This window comes from Pinus tabuliformis, chromosome 7 (assembly GCF_031772625.1).
Source record: "Pinus tabuliformis cultivar Carrire ecotype Pingquan chromosome 7, CPIR1, whole genome shotgun sequence".
NCBI classification, from domain to species: Eukaryota; Viridiplantae; Streptophyta; class Pinopsida; order Pinales; family Pinaceae; genus Pinus; species Pinus tabuliformis.
The window spans coordinates 329,252,056-329,274,574 of NC_142293.1; the positions used below are offsets into that span (position 1 = coordinate 329,252,056).

A 22,519-nucleotide genomic window follows, 5' to 3' on the forward strand; every position below is an offset into this window, starting at 1 on the left:
TTGACAACCAGGGCAAAACTTCATGTGGGTCATCTTATTCATGGCTGAAAATATTTTTATTAGATTCCTCTCGTTGAGAGGTGTAGGATTGATATAAAGATCATCCAATTCCGATAAGTATTCATGGAGATATGAATTTATTTTGATTATGGAATTATTATCAAGCCGACCTACAACTCATGTAGGCTCAGAAGCCCAACAGTCGCATCTATTCAAACACCAACGTTGTGTATAAATATAGGACTTTTCCTCATTTGGACTCACTCATCTCATCACATCTCTCTCTCTCTCTACTATGCAGAAAAGAGTCTCTTCTCTACTGCGCAGAAAAGGGTCTCTCTCTCACACATGTGAAGCCGGAAGCTGTTGAACCTGAAGCTGCAACTGCAGATCCAAAGTTTGACCAGCGTTGACCATTAGATCTCCTCCTTAGAACTGCGTTGTAGGTCCATCTAGATCTCCTCTGAAAGCCGCAACTTTTGGTGGTGGAATCAAGTCAATCCGACAGACAGTTTGCAAGATATCGACTACCCTAGTTTGAAGGAAGCTACTGAAACTGAAGCTGCAACTGCAGAAGTAAAGTTTGATCTGCGTGGACTAAAAGATCTCCTCATCTGAATTGCCCTGTAGGTTCATCTGAACCTCCTCTGGAAGCCGCAACTTGTGCTGGTGGAATCATGCCGATCCGACGGTCGGTTTGTGAGATATCGTCTGCCCTAGTTTGATGATGAAGCCACTCATGCTGATGTTGTTGATCTAAGGTTTGCTACTGTTGATATAAATCAGATTTATTGTACTATTTCTCTCTATTGAATTATTGAAGATAAAATAAGATTTGATCAAAGGGTTTCCCCACACATTGTGGGGGTTTGTCCCTGGCTAGCCGCCACATCTTGTGTCTCTTGTCTTGGCTTGTTTTCTGTCGATCGTTTAATGTTCTATCTGCGCTTTACTTTATGTACATGTGATTGCTAATCTATGGAATATAATAAGAAAAAGAAGTAAACTGTTATAAGCATAGAACATACCATAACTTAACATGGTATCAGAGCTGAGGTGAAGACAAATCCCGAGCAAGAGCAAGAGAAATCACCGAAGAGAAGATTGGCGAGGCTATCCTAAAAGAACTGTGGAGTCCTCAACACTCTGCCGAAGGCAAGCTTCGTGAGAAAGCTGGCTATCACGGATGGAATATGTCTATCGATCTAACCCTAGAAGATCAAGGAGTGTTGGACCATGTAAGAGGCAATATTGTTGAGCCTCCATCAAATGCATCCGCTACTGCATGGAACAAATGCAAAACCGGAGAAGTCAAAACAAAAGATCATCCGGGACTCTATCGACAAGCACTTGGTGGTCTACATCTCTGACTTAAACACCTCCAAGGAAATCTACAATAGACTGGTGAGTTTATTTAAAGTTAATGATGCAAATCAAGTTTTGTTTCTTAGAAATAAGCTAAGGGAAATCAAGAAGGGTAAAGATGAGAGTATGCAAGCATACTTCTTAACAATAACCAAGATCAAGAACAATCTCCTATCTATTGGGGAGGCCATTACTGACAGGGAAATGGCACTCACGACTCTTGGAGGATTACCATCCAAATGGTACGTGTTCAGGACTACTCTTCTGAACAATAATGTAATTCCTGGTTTCGAGGAATTAATGGCTAGATGCATTCAAGAATAAACAAGGGAAGAAGAGCAAGAAATGCCCATGCCTAAAGGTCCTCCTGCTGCCTTTTCTTCTCATGCTAACAAAAGAAATAATTCCGGGACTAAATCAAAAGGAAAGGTTGGACCTAAGGGTGGACCTAAGGGTGGAAGAAAATGATGATGTTGCATCTGCGATAAAGCAGGTCACTATGCAAGGGGACTCGCACCGGGACGATGATCAAAATCCCTCTGATGGCAATCAAAGGAATGACAAATTCAATAGCAAAGGTAAGAGGAGAGCTGGGAATCGAGGAAGAGGACAACCATTCAAGAAGGCTAGAAATTCCAGGATGTATTAAATGCACCTGACCTCAAAAAGAACCTAGTGTCCATCTCGGCAATGGAAGACAAAGGCTACAAGGTAACCTTCAGCGATGGCAAGGTACATATATGGAAAAATAATGTTAAAGATGCCTTTACTCTTGGGTTTAGTGTTGATTCATTATATCAGGTCGATGGAAGTCCGCTAGGTGTCATGTCTTATGACACATCTCTTCAGTCCGAACTTTGGCATCGAAGGTTTGCCCCCCTTCATTATAAAGCTATACTCGGTGTAAGACAAATGGTGATAGGGATGCCCGAATTCCGAGTAGAGAAAGAAGGTGTATGTCTAGGATGTGCCGAAAGAAAGCTCAAAAGGGGACCATTCCCCTCAAGCCAAAAGCAAGACCTCCGATATATTACAGTTGGTTCACTCAGGCATATTTGAGGCTGGCATTAAGAGGGAGACTACTACACCACATAACCCTGAGCAGAATGATGTGGCGGGAAGGAAGAACCATACGATTGTGGAAGCTATTCGGGCCATGCTACATGATCAAAGACTTTTGAAGTTTCCATGCATTGAAACTACAAACACCGTCGTATATGTACAAAATCGATGCCCTCATCAAGCATTGGGTTCAAAGACTCCTGAAGAAAAGTTCACCGGTAAGAAACCTGATGTTTCTTATTTTAGAATTTTTGGAAGCCCTGTATATTTTCATGTGCCGAAAGAGAAAAGAAATAAATTGGGTGCATCTGAAAAGAAGGGAATTTTCGTGGGCTAAGGTGAAAATACTAAAGGCTATAGAATCTATGTAGCCGGTCAAAGGGAAGTCGTGATTAGTCATGATGTCACCTTTGACGAAGATATGGCTCTCAGCAAGGTGGACAATCTTCCGACTTTGAGGAACTCTGAAGAAGCCGACACCAGGGAACCGAAAGAAAAGGATGATGAATCAATGCCTGATGTAGAAGAACCCATGGATCCGATTGATCCTCATCCACATGAGCCTTCCTCTTCTAGGAAGAGACCTTCATGGCTTAGGGGGATACTTGATGATGCTGAAGAACATGCTGCACCCTGAGGAACCTTTTGCCAAAGTAAGAAACCTAACAGGTATCAGGGATACCTGACCATCATGAGCACGATCATACAAAATGAGCCTTCATCATTCTCAGATGTCGTCAAGCATCAAGTATGGAAGGATGCTATGACCATAGAATATGAGTCTATTATGGTGAATGATGTCTGGGAAGTAGTTCCCAGACCCCGGACAAGACAATTGTTACTTCAAAATGGCTTTACAAGATAAAGCATGGAGTAGATGGAAGTATGGAAAAGTATAAGGCTCGTTTTGTTGCATGTGGTTTCTCCTAGAAGGAAGGTATAGACTATGATATTTGCACCTGTTGCCAGATATACGACCATCCACTTGATAATAGCCCTTGTGGCTTCACAAGGATGGAACCTAGATCAGATGGATAGACCGCGTTCTTGCACGGTTCGATCAAAGAAGAGGTCTATGTGGAGCAACCTGAAGGATTTGAGATTTATGATTGAAAATCTCATGTATGCAAGTTGAAGAAGGCTCTCTATGGGCTGAAGCAAGCACCCCGAGCATGGTATGAGAGGATCAATAGCTACTTGATGAAGCTGGGATTCACTAGGAGTGAAGTCGATCCTAACCTTTACCTTAAGGTTGGAAATGACAAGCCTCTTAGACTGGTGTTGTACGTGAATGACCTCTTTCTAACAGGTGCACACCCTCTCATTCACAAATCTAAGAGGGAGTTGGCTTCTGAATTTGAAATGAAGAACCAAGGACTTGAAGTGTGGCAGAAGCCCAGGGAAATTTTCCTATCTCAAGGAAAATATGTCGTGAAGATTCTAAAAAGATTTGGTATGGTGGACTACAAACCTGTGACTACCTTGAGGATCTTAACTTTTAGAAGTTATATGGTAGTGATGTCAGACCAGATTTGGGAAATGCCTCTGAGTTTCAAAAACTCATTCGCGTTGATGTTCTTGGTGAACCTCCGTCCGAACATATGTTTTGCAGTTAGCATTGTGAGCTCATATTTGGTTGAGCCTCACTAGATTGGTGCCAAGAATCTTCTGAGATGTCTTCAAGACACAATCTCTCATGGATTGAGATACACTGTCGGAAATATGAAACTGCATGATTATTTGAATGTTGATTAGGCAGGTAGTGTGGAGGATCACTGGAGCACTTTTAGTGTTGTTTCTCTTTGGATTCTGCTTCGATATAATGGATGAGCAGGAAGCAGAAGTCGATTGCCATAAGCACCGCCGAGACTGGATACATATCTACGAGAATGAACTCGTATGAAACTGCCTAGTTGGGGAAGCTCTTCGGTGAGCTGTTTGAACACATACCACTGTGATTCTCTGTAACAATCAGAGGTGGGATTCGATTATTGAGGAATCCCGTATTCGTCAATTGCTCTAGCAGATAGACATCATCTGGGATATGGTAAGTCGATGAGCATGGAGGCTCCATCGCATTAAGATGATGTACAGGCCGATACACCTTGTCAATGCCTCGAGGAAAGATCTAATCTGTGATTTTCCCAAACGACTTGGAGTCGTCAAGAAACCCTTGTACAAGGGTCCTGCATGTTGCATACATTGAGCTCTGGGAGCTCTAAGGGCTTGCGGTTTTTACTGGAGCAACATACGACCACAAGGTGACTCACCCTCTCTTAGTGGTGCGCACTGGAACAAGATGATTCACTCTCTTGTGGGACAAGATGATTCGCTCTCTTGTGGAACAAGATGATTCGCTCTCATGTGTAACAGGATGATGTGTTCTCCTGTGAGGCCTGGATTCATGTGTTCTCCATGGCGATTGTAGCAGGATTGATGTGTTCTCTTGTGAGGCTTGGATTGATGTGTCCTCCATGGCGATTGTAGAAGGATTGATGTGTTCTCCATGGCGATTGTAGCAAGATTGATGTGTTCTCCTGTGAGGCCTGGATTGATGTGTTCTCCATGGCAGCCTGGATGGATGTGTTCTCCATGGAAATTGTAACAGGATTGATGTGTTCTCCTGTGAGGACAGGATTGATTAGTTCTCCTGTTGAGGCATCCTACCCATGCAGTCTGGGACTCATGGGAAGTACCTCTCATCTGATCAATGAGTAGGGAAATGAAGTTAGGGACCATAGTAGTACCGATGGATGCATCGTTGTATCTACCGTACTCCCTATGCTAGGATGACCTCCATTGACCTGGGATCAATGATACTGGTCTGGGACCAGTGGTAGGAGTTGTACCATACTATGACACTGACTTCGGGTCGGTTGAGACTGGTCTGGGACCAATGGTACATACACTGAGACTGACTTCGCATCATTGCAGTACCGGTCTAGGACCAGTGAGAGTGGTACATACTATGACGCTGACTTCGGGTCAGTTGAGACTGGTCTGGGACCAGTGGTACACTCTCTGAGACTGCGATACTGGTCTGGGACCAGTGGTAGGAGTGGTACTTACTATGAAGCTGACTTCAAGTCGGTTGAGAATGGTCTGGGACCAGTGGTACACACTCTGAGACTGACTTTCAGTCAGTGGAGGATGACACTGGTCTGGGACCAGTGGAATTGTACTCAATATGACACTGACTTCGGGTTAGTTGAGACTGGTTTGCGACCAGTGGTACATACTTTGGGACTGAGTTTGAGTCAATATGATACATCCTCAATCATTTCTTCTTCTTCATAATTCGGGCAAAAGCAGAGCAGAATAGAACAATGCAAGAGCAGAGCAGAACATGGCAGAATAGTACAAATCAGTACAGGGTAGAACAAGACAAAGCAGAACAGGAAAAATAGAGCAGAGCAGGGCAAGGGTCAGGTTGTACAGGGCAGTGCATTTGATGGATGAATAGTAACGACTGATAGACAGATTGCAAATGAAGTTCTCCCTAGTTGAGAGGGAGTGTTAAAATTGGCAACCAGGGCAAAACTTCATGTGGGTCATCTTATTCATGGTTGATAATATTTTTATTAGATTCCTCTCGTCGAGAGGTGTAGGATTGATATAAAGATCACCCAATTCCGATAAGTATTCATGGAGATATGAATTTATTTTGATTATGGAATTATTATCAAGCCAACCTACAACTCATGTAGGCTCAAAAGCCCAACAGTTGCATCTATTCAAACACCAACGTTGTGTATAAATATAGGCGGACTTTTCCTCATTTGGACTCACTCATCTCATCACATCTCTCTCTCTCTACTGTGCAGAAAAGAGTCTCTTCTCTACTGCGCAGAAAAGGGTCTCTCTCTCACACATGTGAAGCCGGAAGTTGTTGAACCTGAAGCTGCAACTGCAGATCCAAAGTTTGACCAGCGTTGACCATCAAATCTCCTCCTTAGAACTGCATTGTAGGTCCATCTGGATCTCCTCTGAAATCCACAACTTTTGGTGGTGGAATCAAGTCAATCCGATAGACAGTTTGCAAGATATCGACTGCCCTAGTTTGAAGGAAGCTGTTGAAACTGAAGCTGCAACTGCAGAAGTAAAGTTTGACCTGCGTGGACTAGAAGATCTCCTCATCTGAACTGCGCTATAGGTTCATCTGAACCTCCTTTGGAAGCCGCAACTTTTGGTGGTGGAATCATGCCGATCCGATGGTTGGTTTGTGAGATATCGTCTGCCCTAGTTTGATGATGAAGCCGCTCATGCTGATGCTGCTGATCTAGGGTTTGCTACTGTTGATATAAATCAGATTTATTGTACTATTTATCTCTACTGAATTATTGAAGATAAAAGAAGATTTGATCAAAGGGTTTCCCCACACATTGTGGGGTTTGTCCCTGGCTAGCCACCGCATCTTGTGTCTCTTGTCTTGGCTTGTTTTCTGTCGATCGTTTAATGTTCTATCTGCACTTTACTTTATGTACATGTGATTGCTAATCTGTGGAATATAATAAGAAAAAGAAGTAAATTGTTATAAGCATAGAACATACCATAACTTAACACATGCCAGAGGGAGCAGTGCAGCAGCCTCAGCATGCAAAAATAGTTGTTGGGACGCAATTTTTCAGCAGAAAAATTGTTGGGCTGAAAGACGTTAAAAGAAAGAAGAGAAGCACAGTGATGGAATTTTTTCTTAGGACACTTCCCGCCAAGAAGTCGGTTTTCTTATTGGCTGAGTAGCAACAGTAAGAAACAAGGAGGAGCAGTTCAACACTTTTGTGGCAAAGATGGCAGCCAATAGACTGAGATATCAGGGTAAGCTTGGATGGGGCATCCAACTATGTGATCTGGAAGGCAAGGACGTCGTGCCTTCTAGATGAGCGTTTTATCAAGGTCTATGTCGATAACGTGGTGGCTGAGCCCGCAGATATAGATCAACTGAAGAAGTACAAGGGAGAAATAACGAAGGCGAAGAGGATGATCCTTGATGGAGTAAACGATCACGTGGTATGTCACATTGCTAGTAGAGGGACTGCTAAGGAGATGTAGGATGCCTTGCCAACACTGTATCAAGGATCTTTCGAGGAGCAAAAGATGTACTTAGAGCAACACTGAGATCTGTGCAGATGCTAAAGGGGGAGCACATTGATCCATTCCTCACGAAGCTTCAGGAGACCCGGGATGAGTTAACCGTTGTGGGGTCTACACCTCAAGATTCTAAGATGGTGAGACTGGCCCTAAACGCAGTCTCAACAGAGTGGCAAGTCTTTGTCCAGAGCATCCTGGGCAAGGCATCTTTGCCAGACTGGGATAGTATGTGGCCAACTCTCAAGAAGGAAAAGCTGAGGAGAGATCTAGTCAATTGTAAGCTTGACGGAAGCAACAATAGTGGGTCGAAGCCCAAGGAGGAGGAACAAAATGCAACCCTTGCATCCAAGGGGTAGTAGGAGCAGCGGAGGCAGAAAAAGGACGTCTCGAAGATCAAATGCTTTAGGTGTGATGAAATGGGTCACTACGCAAAACAATGTCCTCTCAAGAAGAAGGACAAAGATGAGAAGCACGATTTGAAGGCTACACCCGCGAAGATCGAGAAGGAGTTTGCCATGACAGCCAAGATACCTCCAAGAGGGAGGTGGGTTGGTTTAGAGGTGTACTTTGAAAGAGCTACAGATGAGCAGGACCTTGAGGAGCGCACCTCTCGAATCAATTCCTTGCTACGGGAGCCCAGATCAGAAGTAGCAGGATGGATTATTGTCAATTGGTGCAGATGAGTGTTGGAGCGACAGATGCAATGGCTAGAACGCCAAGTCTGAGCAACGTGGTGCAGTAGCACAATGGCTTCAGAGGGATACGGTGTGACAAGTAATAGTCAAATCTTATGGATGCATTGTTGATAGTGGCAGTGTCGGCAGCAGTACAGTTGCAGCAGCAACGCGGTAGTTGGTGGATAGCATGTCAAAAATCAATAGCATAGAGGACGATGTTATGAAGTCAGGGAGATGCTTTAGTGGGAGGCATTGCTAGAGCACATTCCTCGCTAAGAGGGAGTGTTGATTTCTGGTAGCATCTGATGTGCTCTAAGTCTCAAATTTTGCAAGGAGGCTTCGGCACATGTATTCCAAAGAAACTAGATAGTGTTTTGGGAAATTCCACCTAGAGACAGTTCTATTAAAATAAATTAATTATTTTTAATAGGTCCATACGTATAAACTTTGGAAATTAAAATAATTAATGAGTATTAATCTAATTGTGGGTGTAACTTCTAGAAGAAGACGAGGATCAAGCAGAAATGATCTTAGCCATTGATTAGCTTCTAATCTAGGTCATTGAATGCTAACGAGAAGATTATTTAAGGAGGCTTGAGGGTCATTTATAAGACACACACAGAGAGATCAAGAAAATCGAATTTCTCAGAGAGGGCAACGCAGCAATTGTTAGAGTGATCGAAGTGATCTTTTGCAGTGAGGGTCAGAGATAGTATCCGGAAGAGGGACGTTTTCCTCAGTCGGAAAGTACAAGGCAGAGAGGGCAGAACGACGTTTAGAGAGAGGTAACGCTAGCCCACGCAGAGCTGACACAGTGGCAACGCGCACCTCAGATGGAGATCAAATTCCTACTGAGGAAATCAAGTTTCAAAAGATGGAGCTGGGGTGTGAGACCGAGAGGTAGAAACTTGGAATTTCCAGCCAGCAAAGGGTCCAACAGAGGAGCAACGTGATTCCCAGTAGGGTTGCCGCAGAGGCTCCAATCCAACGTGATCAGTCTCAAATTCTTCCAGTGACAGGGTGAGAGAATTTCACATTTCGTTTTTTCCAGTTTCTCTCTATATCGGATTGCTAGTTGAGCATCCAAGGTATTGTACTCAGAATTAATACTGCATAATAATAAAACCCTCAAATCTGCTACACCAGTTTTCCCGGGGACATTTGTCCAAATATAACAGCGTTATTCTGTTGTATATTCTTTCTTGCTCTGTATCTTGTTTCAACGTATTATTTTAAATGGTGTAGGTTGCAGTGTATGCATATCGATATTTGTCGTAGGACACTGAAAGTAATTTATTTTAAGGAATCTAACAAATAGGAGAAATATCATCAATTGTTGCAATAAGATTTTGGTTTAGGAATTTTTGTAGTTACAGGAAGCCAATGGGTCTATTACATCATGACAATTTTTTTTTACTCAAGATCAAAACCCTAAAACACTGAATGGGTGCTTTCACCTAGAACCAAATAGTTTGAGCATGAAACCCATGCATTAATATGTGAATTTTCTTTTACAATAAAATTCCTTTTACTTTTCTTTTGACAATACATAAGAATTATATCATGATATTACACATGACAATTATGAAGACTGAAACTAGTTACAATTTCAACCATCCACAAGAATCCAAAAGGCCAAAACCTGTAAGAGGCCGAAATTATGTCATAAGTGATGAGGATGAGATAAAGTGATCCTCTCCTCTATTTATATGAGGACTATGACTACTAATTAGCCTAATAACACCCCTAAAACAAGTTTGATGCCACAATATACTTGGTTTACAAGCCAACCCATTAACTTTTACGAAATATGCATTAATTAGCCCACATGTGTGAGCCACAAGATCTATAGGGCCGATGTCATCCAATGAAAGTGCTCCAAATGGCATGTCCAAGGATGATGTGGTGTCTGGGGCGGTGTAAAAGCATGTCAAGTCCATGATTTGAGGGTTAGCTCTCGAATTCACCTCATTGCCTCCTGTGGGGTTACAAGATCTTGTTAGGGAACCAGAAAGTGGTCTCCATGGGTCTTCAACTACGAAAATTGGCCTCCTATGCTCCAACGTTTAACGCTTCTTTGGTGCAAAAAGCCCTCCCTAGTCTCTCATGCTGAACCGTGAGACCATCCTCCTCTCGGCTCTAAATCAGACATTGCCCATCAAGTTATGTCAAGGCCATCTAGGGGCATTCCAGGTCCAATTATAGCATCCTTAAGAATCATCAAATCTGGAACGCAGTTGACCAACATCTTGGGTGTTGGAGGTGCTCTAGGACATGTGTCATCCAATGATGTTGCTAGGAGGCCCAAGAGTCTCATTGCTTCACCTGTTTATGGCAATATATTTCTTTGGAGGGCTTGACTACCGGTGGAGTAGGTTCCCAAGGTCTCGGATGATGAACCACCTTACAATAACAACATGGATTCTAGTGCAAGCAACCAACCACTAGGGACCAAGATCAAAAATGCATCTGACTTAACAGAACTTGAATGTTAAGGGAAATTTAATACTTCAAATAAGGAACTCGTTCCAAAATCAAGACCCTAATCTTGCAAAGGTGTTCTCTCTAGGTAGGGGCCACTAAACGTCAACCCTATTAGGTGCTTCCAACGCCCAAGGGGAAGTAACATTTCCCTGGTGCACCCTTCAATTGATAGGTTTTAGTGAAAAGTAATGATGGTAGCATAAGGGAAACCCAATAGTTCGACCTAGCTCCCTGTGTTCTGCTGTTCTTTACTAAAGTTGTGGTCTCTTTCTCTCTCTGTCGATTCTCCTCATGGCCCCTCCGGACTCTGATCTAGAGGGGGTTCTCCAGAGGGGGTTCACTCCTCTGTTGTGCCCCCCCCCCTTGATGAGGTTGCCTCTAATTTTGCTAGCCTCGTCTCTTCCCTTGTCCCCCTCGGGACCGTCCTATTGTCTCAAAATTTGTTAGAAAACTCGTGGATATTTCATAAATTATTCTTCCTCCTCCCCTGCCTCGTAGGGTTTCTCTCTCTTTATCTGAGAAGGGCCTGGTTGCGCAATTCACTGGCCTCTGGGCTTCTCCTAAAACTATGCAAAAATGGGTTGAGCGAAACTGGTCTCCCTCAACTCAAGGAAAAATATCCATTCGATTTTGTGGAAGAGGCTTCTTCACCTTCTATTTTGAATCTAAAGAAGACAGAGATTTAATATTCAAAAATGGTCCCTACTTCATGGATACCAGAGGTCTATATTTAAACAGATCCAGAGCTTGTTGTCCCAAATGTTGTTCTAGTTTGGGTTTGTCTTCCCCACCTCCCTCTTCATTGTTGGGGAGATGAATCTGTGAAAGCAATAGGAAATGTTGTTGGGAAATATATTGACCGAAGTGAACCAAAAGAAAACATGCATGTTTGTGCTAGAATTTGTGTGAAAGTCGATCTGGGAAAAGGGCTTCCAGAAGCAGTGAAAATAAAGGTAGATAAATGGACTCACATACAATAACTGGACTATGAGTAGATTTCGTTCAAATGTAAGGTATGTCATGAATATGGTCATTTTGCAAATAGATGTTCAAAGAAAGAAGTAGAAGAAACAATAGAATCTCAAGACCCTCAATGGGTACCAGTAAAAAATAATAAGTAAGGTTCCAAGTCTTCCAAGCCTTCTGCCCCCTCCTCCTCAACTCCCATTCCTAGGGGTGCCCCTCCTTTCTCCTCCCCTCCCATCTTCCCCTCTGATTCCAACCCTTTTGCCTCTCTAGCTCCCCCCTCTTGACCATTCCCTAGCTAGATTTGATGTTCCCCCTCTGACTATTAATCCCTCACCCTCTCCTCCCCCCTCCCCTCTGGCTCCTTCCTCTCTTTCCCCCATTCTCCCTCAGCCTGACTCCTCTAGCCCCCCCTTGTGTCCTCTTCCTCCTCCCTTTGAAAGGATTCTTACTAGAAATCAATCTAAGGACTCTCTTATTCTCTCTGATAGTCACAAGAAGCCTGGAAGGAAGACCAACAAAGAATTAAGGGATGAAGCAGTAATAAAAGAAATGGCAATGGGAACCCAACAACCAATGAAAACATATATTGAAAAAAATATTGGAAATAAGGAAAAAATTCAGCAGACAGTCTGAGGGAAGGGTCCCTCTACCTCAAATCAAGGTCAATAATGCATATGGTCTCCTGGAATTGTAGGGGCCTCAAGCATCCCTTGAAAATCAATACAGCAAAAGATCTTCTAAAATCTAAATGTCCAGACCGATTCCTAATCCAGGGGACCAAGTCCTCCGAACAAGAAATGATTCAAATAATTCAAAAAACAAAATATTATGGAGGAACATCAATAAAAATTATAGGAGCTTCAAGTGGAATTTGCACAATGTGGAACTAGTCCACTTGGGAATTCTTATCCCAACTCAAAGAGGTGCATTGAATCAAAACTGATCTAAGAAATAAAAATACAGGGTATCAAATTTACCTCTACAAAATCTATGCCCCCTCTCACTATCGAGATAAGGAGCATTATTAGCGCTCCTTGACTAATAGTTTAAATCTGGAATCGAACAATAATATTATAATAGGAGGTGATCTAAACCTAATAATAAATACTGAGGAAAAGCAAGGTGGTTGCTACCAGGCAGATCCTTTCAGGGATATCCTTGAAAATATCATAGAGAAGCACAATCTAATCGATATAGTCCCAAAACTTGGAAAATTTACCTAGAGCAACAAAAGGATTGATTAGGCAACATCAAAGAGATACTGGATAGATTTCTTATCCAAGATAGTGTCATATCAGACTATAGCACAGTAATTTCAAATATTATCCCTTCAGCAGCTTTAGATCATAAGCCTATAGCAATCAAACTTGGGGAAAGTGAAAATTTGGGAACCCTTCCCTTCTGATATGATCCTCTTTGGGCCACCCATGAAGAAATCAAACTAATGGTCACAACAATAGGGAAACAAAGTATAAATGGATCTCCAAGTTTTGTATGGGAGAAAAAGCTAAAAATGTCAAAAAAGCTTAAAAATTTGGCCAAAGCACACTACAAAGAACCTCATCAAAAGAAAAACATGTTGCAAAGAGAGATTGAACAAGTGCAAAAAAATTAGAGGAAGAGGAAGTAACAAAAGAAAATCAATTGAAAGAGAAAGAACTACATTGGGAAATATATAAAAACAACAGAAAAGAGGAAGAGACATGGAGATTAAAATCCAGAAATTTGTGGATTCAAGTCGGTGATCAAAACACCGTATTTTTTCATAACACCACAAAAATGAGAAAAATAAAAAACCATATAGAATCAATAAAAGGAGGAGATATAGAAATCAAGGGGCAAGAGGAGCTAAAAAATGAAGCTCATCAACATTACAAAAGTTTTCTATCAGTGGATCCTGTAAATCCAAGTTATGAAGAATTTATAAGTTATATTCCCAAAAAGATCTCAGAAGAGACAAATTCAGAAATCTTAAAAGAAGTGGAAGAAGAAGAACTATAGTCAGCCATATGGAATCTCCAACTAGATAAAGCTCTGGGTCCTAATGGGTTTTCCATAGATTTCTATCACTCCTTCTGGTTGATTATAAAAAAAATGTCTTCTTAAGATGATCAGGTGGTTATTCACAAAAAAGAAAATAGGTGCCTTTACTTACTCCACCTATTTGGCCCTTATCCCTAAAGAATTGAAGCCCTCCTCCTTTCACAGCTTTCAACCCATATCTCTCTGCAACTCCTCATACAAAATAATATCGAAGATCATAGCCAACCGAATTAAACCTCTTCTCCCCAACTTGATTTCCGAAAATCAAGGAGGCTTTGTCGACAATATAATGGTCGTTCTAGAAGCTATCCACTCAAGCTCAGCGAGAAAAGAACAAGGTTTCATATTGAAACTTGATATGGCCATTGCCTTTGACAAAGTCAATCTCTCCTTTCTCTCAATTATCCTCCAAAAATTTGGCTTTGCTCCCTAATTTATAGACCTCATAAAAGTCTGCATTATAGGCCCCTGGATCGCCCCTGTTATCAACAGAAGGCCTAACTGCTTTTTTCAAAGCTCAAGAGGCTTAAGACAGGGTTGCCTGCTCCCCCCTTTCCTCTACATATTAATGGTTGAATCTCTCAGCAGGAACTTGGAACATTGTAGGAGGAATGGCTCTATCACTGGACTATTCTTCAACAAAGGTGTCAAGAGTATTAATCACTCTTTATTTGTTGATGACACCTTATTCTTAGGAGGTGCTTCGTGTATTGTGGCTAGAAGGTTCAAAAGCATCCTGGATAGTTTTTTGGAGGTCTCTGGTTGCCTCCTAAACAACTCAAAAAGTAATATATATGGATCCCAAATCTTAGGAGTTCCTTTCCAAGCAAACTAGGATCATTTTAAGTACTTGGGATTGCCCATCAAAAAAGAAATTATGAAGACAGAAATATGGTATAATTATACAGAAAAAATGAAGAAGAAAATTCAAAATTGGGGCATCCTTTGAGTTAACCTTGCCAGAAGGATAATGCTGAATAAATCTATATTAGCTACCCTTCCTCTCTACCAATTTGCTACAGTTCATGCCCCTGTTGGAGTCCATAAGCAAATAGAACTTATTATCATAAACTTCTTATGGCAAGGAGGCAAGAATGAGACAAAAAAAATCAGTTTGGTAAAATGGAACCAAGTAATTGCTCCATTTGAAAAAGGAGGAATCTCCATCTGTCTTCCTGGATTAATGAATATAGCCTTAGGAGCTAAGGTCATTTGGATATTTATAACAGGAGAGTCCACCTGCTAGAAGCAAGTTTTGGAGGCAAGATATCTCAACTCTCCTCGCCAGTGCTTCCTCACTGGGAAAATGCCCACCAGACCCCTCTCTCAAATTTGGAAATTAATACTCCCTCTTGTAAAAGAAAACACTTCTCGAATCCCAGGGGGCGAGCATGACATAAACCTTTGGAGTGATAGTATCATGGGCAATCCTCCTCTCTTAGATCTCCATGGAATTCAGGATCTTAAAACTTGGATGATTAATAAGGGAATTTTCTCCCTGGAACAAATATCATAATGGAATCAGAATGATAATTCTTGAGAATGCTGTCTTCCACTAGTTTTCTCCCCAAATCTCAAATCTCAAACCTCAATGGGACATACTCTTGTCTCATCTCAAAGGTGCAGCTCCTATCAATTATGGACAGCAAGACTCCTTCAAATGGAATCCAACAGGAGGAGAGTTTACTATAAAATCAGGGTATACGAAGCTTCAAGAACAACAAGATCATCAGGATTGGCCTCTTTGGAAAGTAGTTTGGAAGATGAAGTCTTCCAAAAATTAAAATCTTCATTTGGACCATGTTAAAAGGGAAGATTCTTACAACAGAAAACCTTAAGAAAAAAGGCATTCTCGATCCCTCTCGCTGCCCCTTGTGCCAAGAAGAAGAAGAAACTATTCAACATCTATTTTTAGGTTGCAAATTTGCTAAAGAATGTTGGTCCTTGTTGGTCTACCCAATTGAAGCAACCATTAATCTCAATCTCACCATCACTAAATTCTATTCAAATTGGAAAGACAATTACCCATACTCCTTAAAAAACAAGAACTTGATAAAGAGGTTCTGGATCAGCCTTCCCTCTTTTTTATGTTGGCAAATTTGGCTTGCCAGAAACAACCAAATTTTTCAAAATATCAAACCAGAGGTCAGAAAAGTTCTTGCCAAAACTTGGGGGCTAGCAACTAAATTCCTTTTTGCAAAAGGAGCGAAAAATCTAGATTATAGTCTCCTCCAACATGAAGAAAAAATATGGATGAGTTTTGTCTTAGATAAGCCTCAAATCATTAGAAGTCCTCTGGGAACAATACCGATCAAATTCAAAAATTGGAAAATTCACTTGAAAGAAAAGGAGTTTTTGTTATGGTTAAGTACTCTAAAGAGGCCATGTTTATTTTTTGATGGTGCTTCAAAATCCAATCCTGGCAGAGCAGGAGCTGGTGGCTATGTAATGGATCAAGAAAAGAAAAATGTGACAGTCTTTGAATGGGGTCTTGGTACAAAATCCAACAACAAAGCTTAAGCTTATGGCTTTCTTCTGGGATCTCAAATCCTAAATAGGAAAAATTATTTGAATCCTGTCATCTTTGGAGACTCCTCAATCCTTATCCAGCAAATGGTAAAGAATGCAAGGCCAAAAAACACTGGTCTCAGACAAATTACATCCAGAATCCATCTCCAATTAAAAAATCTGGGAAATGTCACCTTCTATCTGTTACGAATATAAATTGCATAAAATAAAGTGAATATAAATAATGTAAATAATCAAATAATCAAATATTGATTATGTTAAATAGTCATTAAGTTAAGAGAAAAGGCATGTCTACAAAGACATGCCCAATCGCGAAAGGACACCTGCCTAGTGACATCTGATCATCACTTGTACATTTTTATATATATAATAAATTATAATTACAAATACTTCTGTGTAATTTAACATTTACGTCAACAAGCTACATTTTTGTTGCTTCAGTGGTATTGGAGCCATGTTGCACAATGTAACCATGAGAGTCTTTGAACGTTGTTTGCCACACAATATGCCATTACGTTCATGTCCTAAATTCATGGAGCAGTTTAGTAAAATTCAAGAAGCATTTCATCATTTAAAAAAATCATTTGTAGAAGTTAAAGCATGTCGAAAGGAAATTGATAATAAGGAAGATAATAGCGACAGTGAAGAAATGAAACTAGCTGAAGCAGGAGAAGAAGACTTTGACCAAAATGATGATAATGAAAATGAAGGTGTTGTAGAAAATGATCAAGATAATGATTCTGATGAAGCTGATGTAAATCAAGCTAAGGATTATCTTGAGAAACAAGGAGATGTACAATATCATAATAATGAAAAACTACCATCTGTGATTCTGGAGAAAGAGCGGGCTATTGTAGATATTGAGAAAGAAAAGCCAGACAAATCAACCATGCCCAAAGAAGATGTTGTCAATGAAAAATTGTCATCCATGACCCTGGAGCAAGAGCAGGTTGTTGTTGATATCGACAATGAAAGGATATTAGATTTATCCTTGTTGAAAGAAGATTTCAATGAAAATTTGCCATCGGTGGCTCTTGAGAAAAAACAGGCTTTTGAAGATGTGAAGATTATTGATTCTGATTCTAATAATAAAAGGGAAGTGAAAATGGTTAATCCTCATAAAGGAGAGGTGGTCGCAGAGGAATCTAAACTTAATGGTTCTCACATGCAGGCAAAGGAGTTATTTTTGAGTCAGACTTCATTATCTACCTCAACAACTCCTTTAGCGGCAGCACTACAGAAGACAATTAAAGCGCTCGATGGAGGGGGGCTAATTCTGAGGTAGCTATAGAAGCAGTTTTGCATTCTTCATTTCCAAAGCTTGATTCGGCTGCCCATCCTTGTGGTTCATTTAGCAATCCCACAAAATATGAAAAAATACTATTGCCAAAGAAGTCATCAGGAAGCATGGTTAATGTTATGGACACTCCCTCCTTAAGGATATCAAGAGTTTCAGCATCTGTAGATGAGATCACTGGAAGGGATATTTCTAGGGGAACCTCGGAACCTTTACAAGGCTCAGAATCTATGAGTGAATTGATCATTGTTGATTTGTCTTCATCTTTGGGGAGCTTTGGCGAGGGATCTGAAGGAAAAACAAAAAAATTTGGGCTAGTTACAAAGTTTTCTACAAAGGATGGCGGAGTAGTAAAGAAAATAACAATGGAAATGAATTCAAAATTCATACCAAGCTTGCGGCAACTTCTTTCTACATTGGAAGATAAGAGCAATGAATTTAAGGATATAGTGGAAATTGGGCATACACATACCCAAGATGCAACAATGCTAACTCTTGGTCAAGAGTTAAGTGGTTATGTTACCCAGGTAAAATACGACATAGAACGTGTTAAAAACTCATTACCTCATATATACCAGCTTGCACAAGGAGGGACTGCAATGGGAACTAGTCTCAATGCTAAAAAAGGGTTTGAAATTAAAATTGTTGCAATTGTTTTTTTTTATATCTAGCTGAATCGGCAACGGCGGCGGTATCGTACTCACGTTACACGGAGTCGAATCCCACCGACTGCCACTATAACAGCTAGGAGGAACCGCTCAGCCCGCAAGGAACGGCCCCTCAAGGTAAGACAAGACTTGAACCCGTGACCTGCACAGCGGCACGAACGACTTAGCAAACCATTCACTCACCACGAGACCAAACCCCTGCGGGAAAAATTGTTGCAATTGTTGTTGAAGAAACACAACTACCATTTATTACAGCTAAGAACAAGTTTGAATCTTTGGCAGCACATGATGCTTTTGTTGAAACAAGTGGAGCTGTGAACACTGTTTCAATTTCTCTAATGAAGATAGCAAATGATAGTGGGCCTTGATGTGGACTAGATGAACTAATATTACCTAAAAACGAACCCGGCAGCAGCATCATGCCTGGAAATTTGAAACCTAACGACTCGCTTTCTTTCTCTTCATTAAGCGACAGTGGAATTGTTTGGCCGATTTAATGTCTTTAAATTGTCAACCAGGGTACATGTACTGATGAAGTATAGGGGCACTATATGTGCTAGAAGTTATTCCTTATGTCGTTGTGTTCTTGTTAGGGCCTAAACTTAAGATTAATATGGAGATGGTGTCGCTGATTATATTAATGTCTCAATCCTTAAAGTTATCAACTAATTTCTTAGGAGTCATTCTCTATTGAATCAATTTATGGATGATATGAGAGTGACTCTAAACTCTACTTGTATTAGATTATTTTGGATTTTTGTCTTGAATCTTTAGGTTGCAACTCTAATTCACTAAGTGCAAGAGAAATCTATTTTATGAAATTGTAAAGAAGTATTGCCTGAATTCATTGTTAAGAAGAAGGCTCTCACACTTTTACTTATTCAATTTCATTCAAACAAGATATTCTGAACAACATCTATACTCATGAAGTAAACACAATTGGACTACTCTAGATAAAAAGCAAATGAAAGAACCATGTTGTACCAGGTAAAAAGCAATTCAAATAGCAGATTAAACTAGGTATAAAGCAAATGGAAGTACTCATGCATATAACGATTCACTGGCGAACTCATCATACTGCATTTCTCATACAAAAACAAAGTGTTCAAAGGAATGAAAAGAAATCTAATTACATTTGGTTAAAGACCTATCGCTGGTCGTAAGGGACCCTCCACAGATCAGTCCAAAATCTCCAATCAACGCAGCGCATACACACACAAAACCAGTTCTATTGCTTGCAAATGAAATTTAACAAACTGTTTCAAAATTACATCATTCGACACGCACCAAATCACATTGCATCCATAGTTTTTATAACAAGTCTTTGGCATAACAGTCATGAGAAATTTAAGCATATATATCTCTTTATTCTAACTAACTATATCGATATACCTATGATTTGCTATTCAAAAAGAAAATTGATAAGGTTTTGACGAAACTCGGATTTCGTTCCAGCGACAATCTTGTGGTTGACTTTGGGGTTTGACAGTGATATCCTGCGCTCATCTTGATGAATTGGTTCAAGGGGATAGGAAGGGATCCATGAGGGGACCATTCCTTATCCATCCGTATACTTCGTCGCTGACCTGGAGCTTCTGAACCTTGCAAACAATGGAGACAGCTGTAGAAATCTGGATTAGCTGCGGAAATGAACCAATTCTGTAGCCAATTGCATTCTTTAACAAAACAATAGGGTATATAGTCAAACATGAAGAAGAAGACATATTATTGCTTACCTTTATCAAAACCTGGTGGATATGGCATTATTTAGGTGGTAAATGTAGGAAAAGAGAGGAAACATAGGCAAAAAGGGGTGTCATGGTAAGACAATCTTTGGACTCTACAAGAATAGTAGTTGTCAGCGTTGGGGGAGTTTGGCATCAAGGGAGGCTTTGTCAAACACAACGAATAATAAATGCGCCACTGCAAAGAATAAATTGTCGTCGTTTTTTTTGGCCATGCCACGGTCAAAGGACATGACCGGAGGGTCACCATTTGAACCATCAAATTGTTCTAATGATCCAGAAGGAAGAAGTCCCTGGACCGAAAATGGTGAGACAACAGACTCAACTTCAATGATTGTAGATGATAGTGGCCACACAACTTCAGCTGTTGGGGATTCTGTAATTCAAGAAGAGAATGGAACCAGAAGAAGACCTGCGACATATGAAGATGACAAGCACTCAAAGGCAGTGTCATTGACCGTACGACGAGGTGTGATCTCAAAAGATACAGCGGGTGGTGAGTGTTTAAGTGATACGATAAGTCATACGGAGTGTCCGTGTGAAACGATGTGAGATTATGTTATATATATATATACATTAAAACGATAATCACAATTAATAAATTTATAAATTTATATAATCATAATTAATTAATATTATTAATTTGATTACATAAATTAATTAATTCGAAAAAAATTAATAATAATAAAAAATAAATAAATATAAATAAAATAATAACATAAAATATTATTATTATAATAAAATTATTATTATTATTATTATTTAAAAAAAATATATCCAAGAGAATATTACTGATGAGCTACATGACGAGGCGATCGCCCAATTATATATATATCAAGATGACAACATAAGATAAAGTAAACTGTCAGCAACATAGCTTTGAGGACAAAGCTTCCGGAGGAAGGGGCAATGTTACGAATATAAATTACATAAAATAAAGTGAATATAAATAATGTAAATAATCAAATATTGATTATGTTAAATAGTCATTAAGTTAAGTGAAACGGCATGTCTACAAATACATGCCCAATCGCGAAAGGACACCTGCCTAGTATATATGCGGGTCCTCATTGTAACATTCAATCAGCACTTGTGCATTTTTATATATATATTAAATTATTATTACAAATACTTCTATGTATTTTAACATTTAAGTCAACAAGCTACAGTTTTGTTGCTTCACTATCACATATTGAGAGAAAATAATAAGGTTGCTGACAGATATGCAAACAATGCAGCAATTCGTCCCCAAGGAGAAATAAAAATAGATAATGAAGTCTCCAATCAAATCATTCCCTAAATCCTCTAGTATGTATCTTTCTCTCATTATCCTCCTTGGACTATGGGAAATCTCCCTCAGAAACATGTACTTCACTGCCCCTGTCAACTTCATTATCCCAATGCAATCTCCTTTTGCCTTAGCTCTCTTCTCCAAATCGACCAGCGCCATTCCGCGTTCATATTCCTCTGCTCTCTCCGCTTCCCAACCTCCTCGTGATCATTCCTCCTCTGACCCTCGAGCTTCTCGTTTGACCCTCCTCTCTATTTTATCCTGCCTCCTCTCATCTCCCTTGCATTGTGTTTCCTCCTTTCATGTTGATCTCTTCCCCTGTGCTTTGCGCCTCCACCTATATTTCACTTTCCCTTTCTTTGTGCTCCCCTACTTCTCTTCCCCTTATGTTACATCCCTCTTCCCTTGTGCTCTGCTCCTTCGTTGGGCTTGTCAGGAGCTCTCCTTCTGCCCTCCTTCTTCCCAAATGGATCCATTGGAAACATTCTCGAAGATTCAACCCTACTCTCAGTGTAAATCGGACAAATTTAAGTTGGATCTTATCCGATCCATGCATGAACAACTGTGAAACTAGCTCAAATCAGAGAACGCCTTCATTCTACATAAACTCAGGAAACACTGTGAAGAATTTGAAAAGCTCAATAACAAATGTGCTCATCTAGAGAACACTGTCACCTTTCTGCGAGATGTCATTGCAAAGAAGGCCAGGGAAAGTTCCAACACCTTGGATCATAGCAGCAGAAATCAACTACAAGAGGAGAATACAGTGAACTAGGAATAACAGGAATCCAAATTTTGGCGCAACAGAACCATTTTTGCTCCCAGCGAGAAGGAATTTTCAGCTCTAGACACCTATCCCATCTTCATATCTAAGTTATGAGATGTAAATGTAAATTGCTGCTACAACAGTTTGTTAAGATCTATAAGTTAGATGATGTAGGCAAATTAGGAACTTTTGAAGTTAACTCAATAGCTGGAAAAGAAGGTTCAAGGATTTTGTTTTCCTCTTCTTCCTTGACCTCTTCGACACTTATATAATGGGAAGCGCTACTTCCCCTTTTTTTGGAATGAATATCAAATATCCGACTTTATTAAAAAAAAATGATGGTAACATAAGGGATAATACGCATCGACCAACTAATGTGGGTGTCCACATCCTAAGGGCATAGATGTGAGGAGGGAGCATTTGTGGATACATGAGTTACCAACTCGACCTTTGTTTTTCCACCCCTTTTGTGCACCTTTTAGTTCTTCTTGATATTTCTTTGTATTATTGCTCATAGCTCAAGGGTTAAAGCTTG

At 40.3% G+C, this 22,519-nt stretch overlaps 1 protein-coding gene and 1 pseudogene across 1 annotated transcript in view; one reads left to right on the forward strand and one right to left on the reverse strand.

The window, feature by feature from the left end:
- Positions 1-22,519, reverse strand: part of TTN7 (Structural maintenance of chromosomes (SMC) family protein) — a 263,011-nt gene that overhangs the window by 83,994 nt on the left and 156,498 nt on the right. The window lies entirely within an intron of this gene.
- Positions 17,625-18,679, forward strand: LOC149247279 (fumarate hydratase 1, mitochondrial pseudogene; annotated as a pseudogene).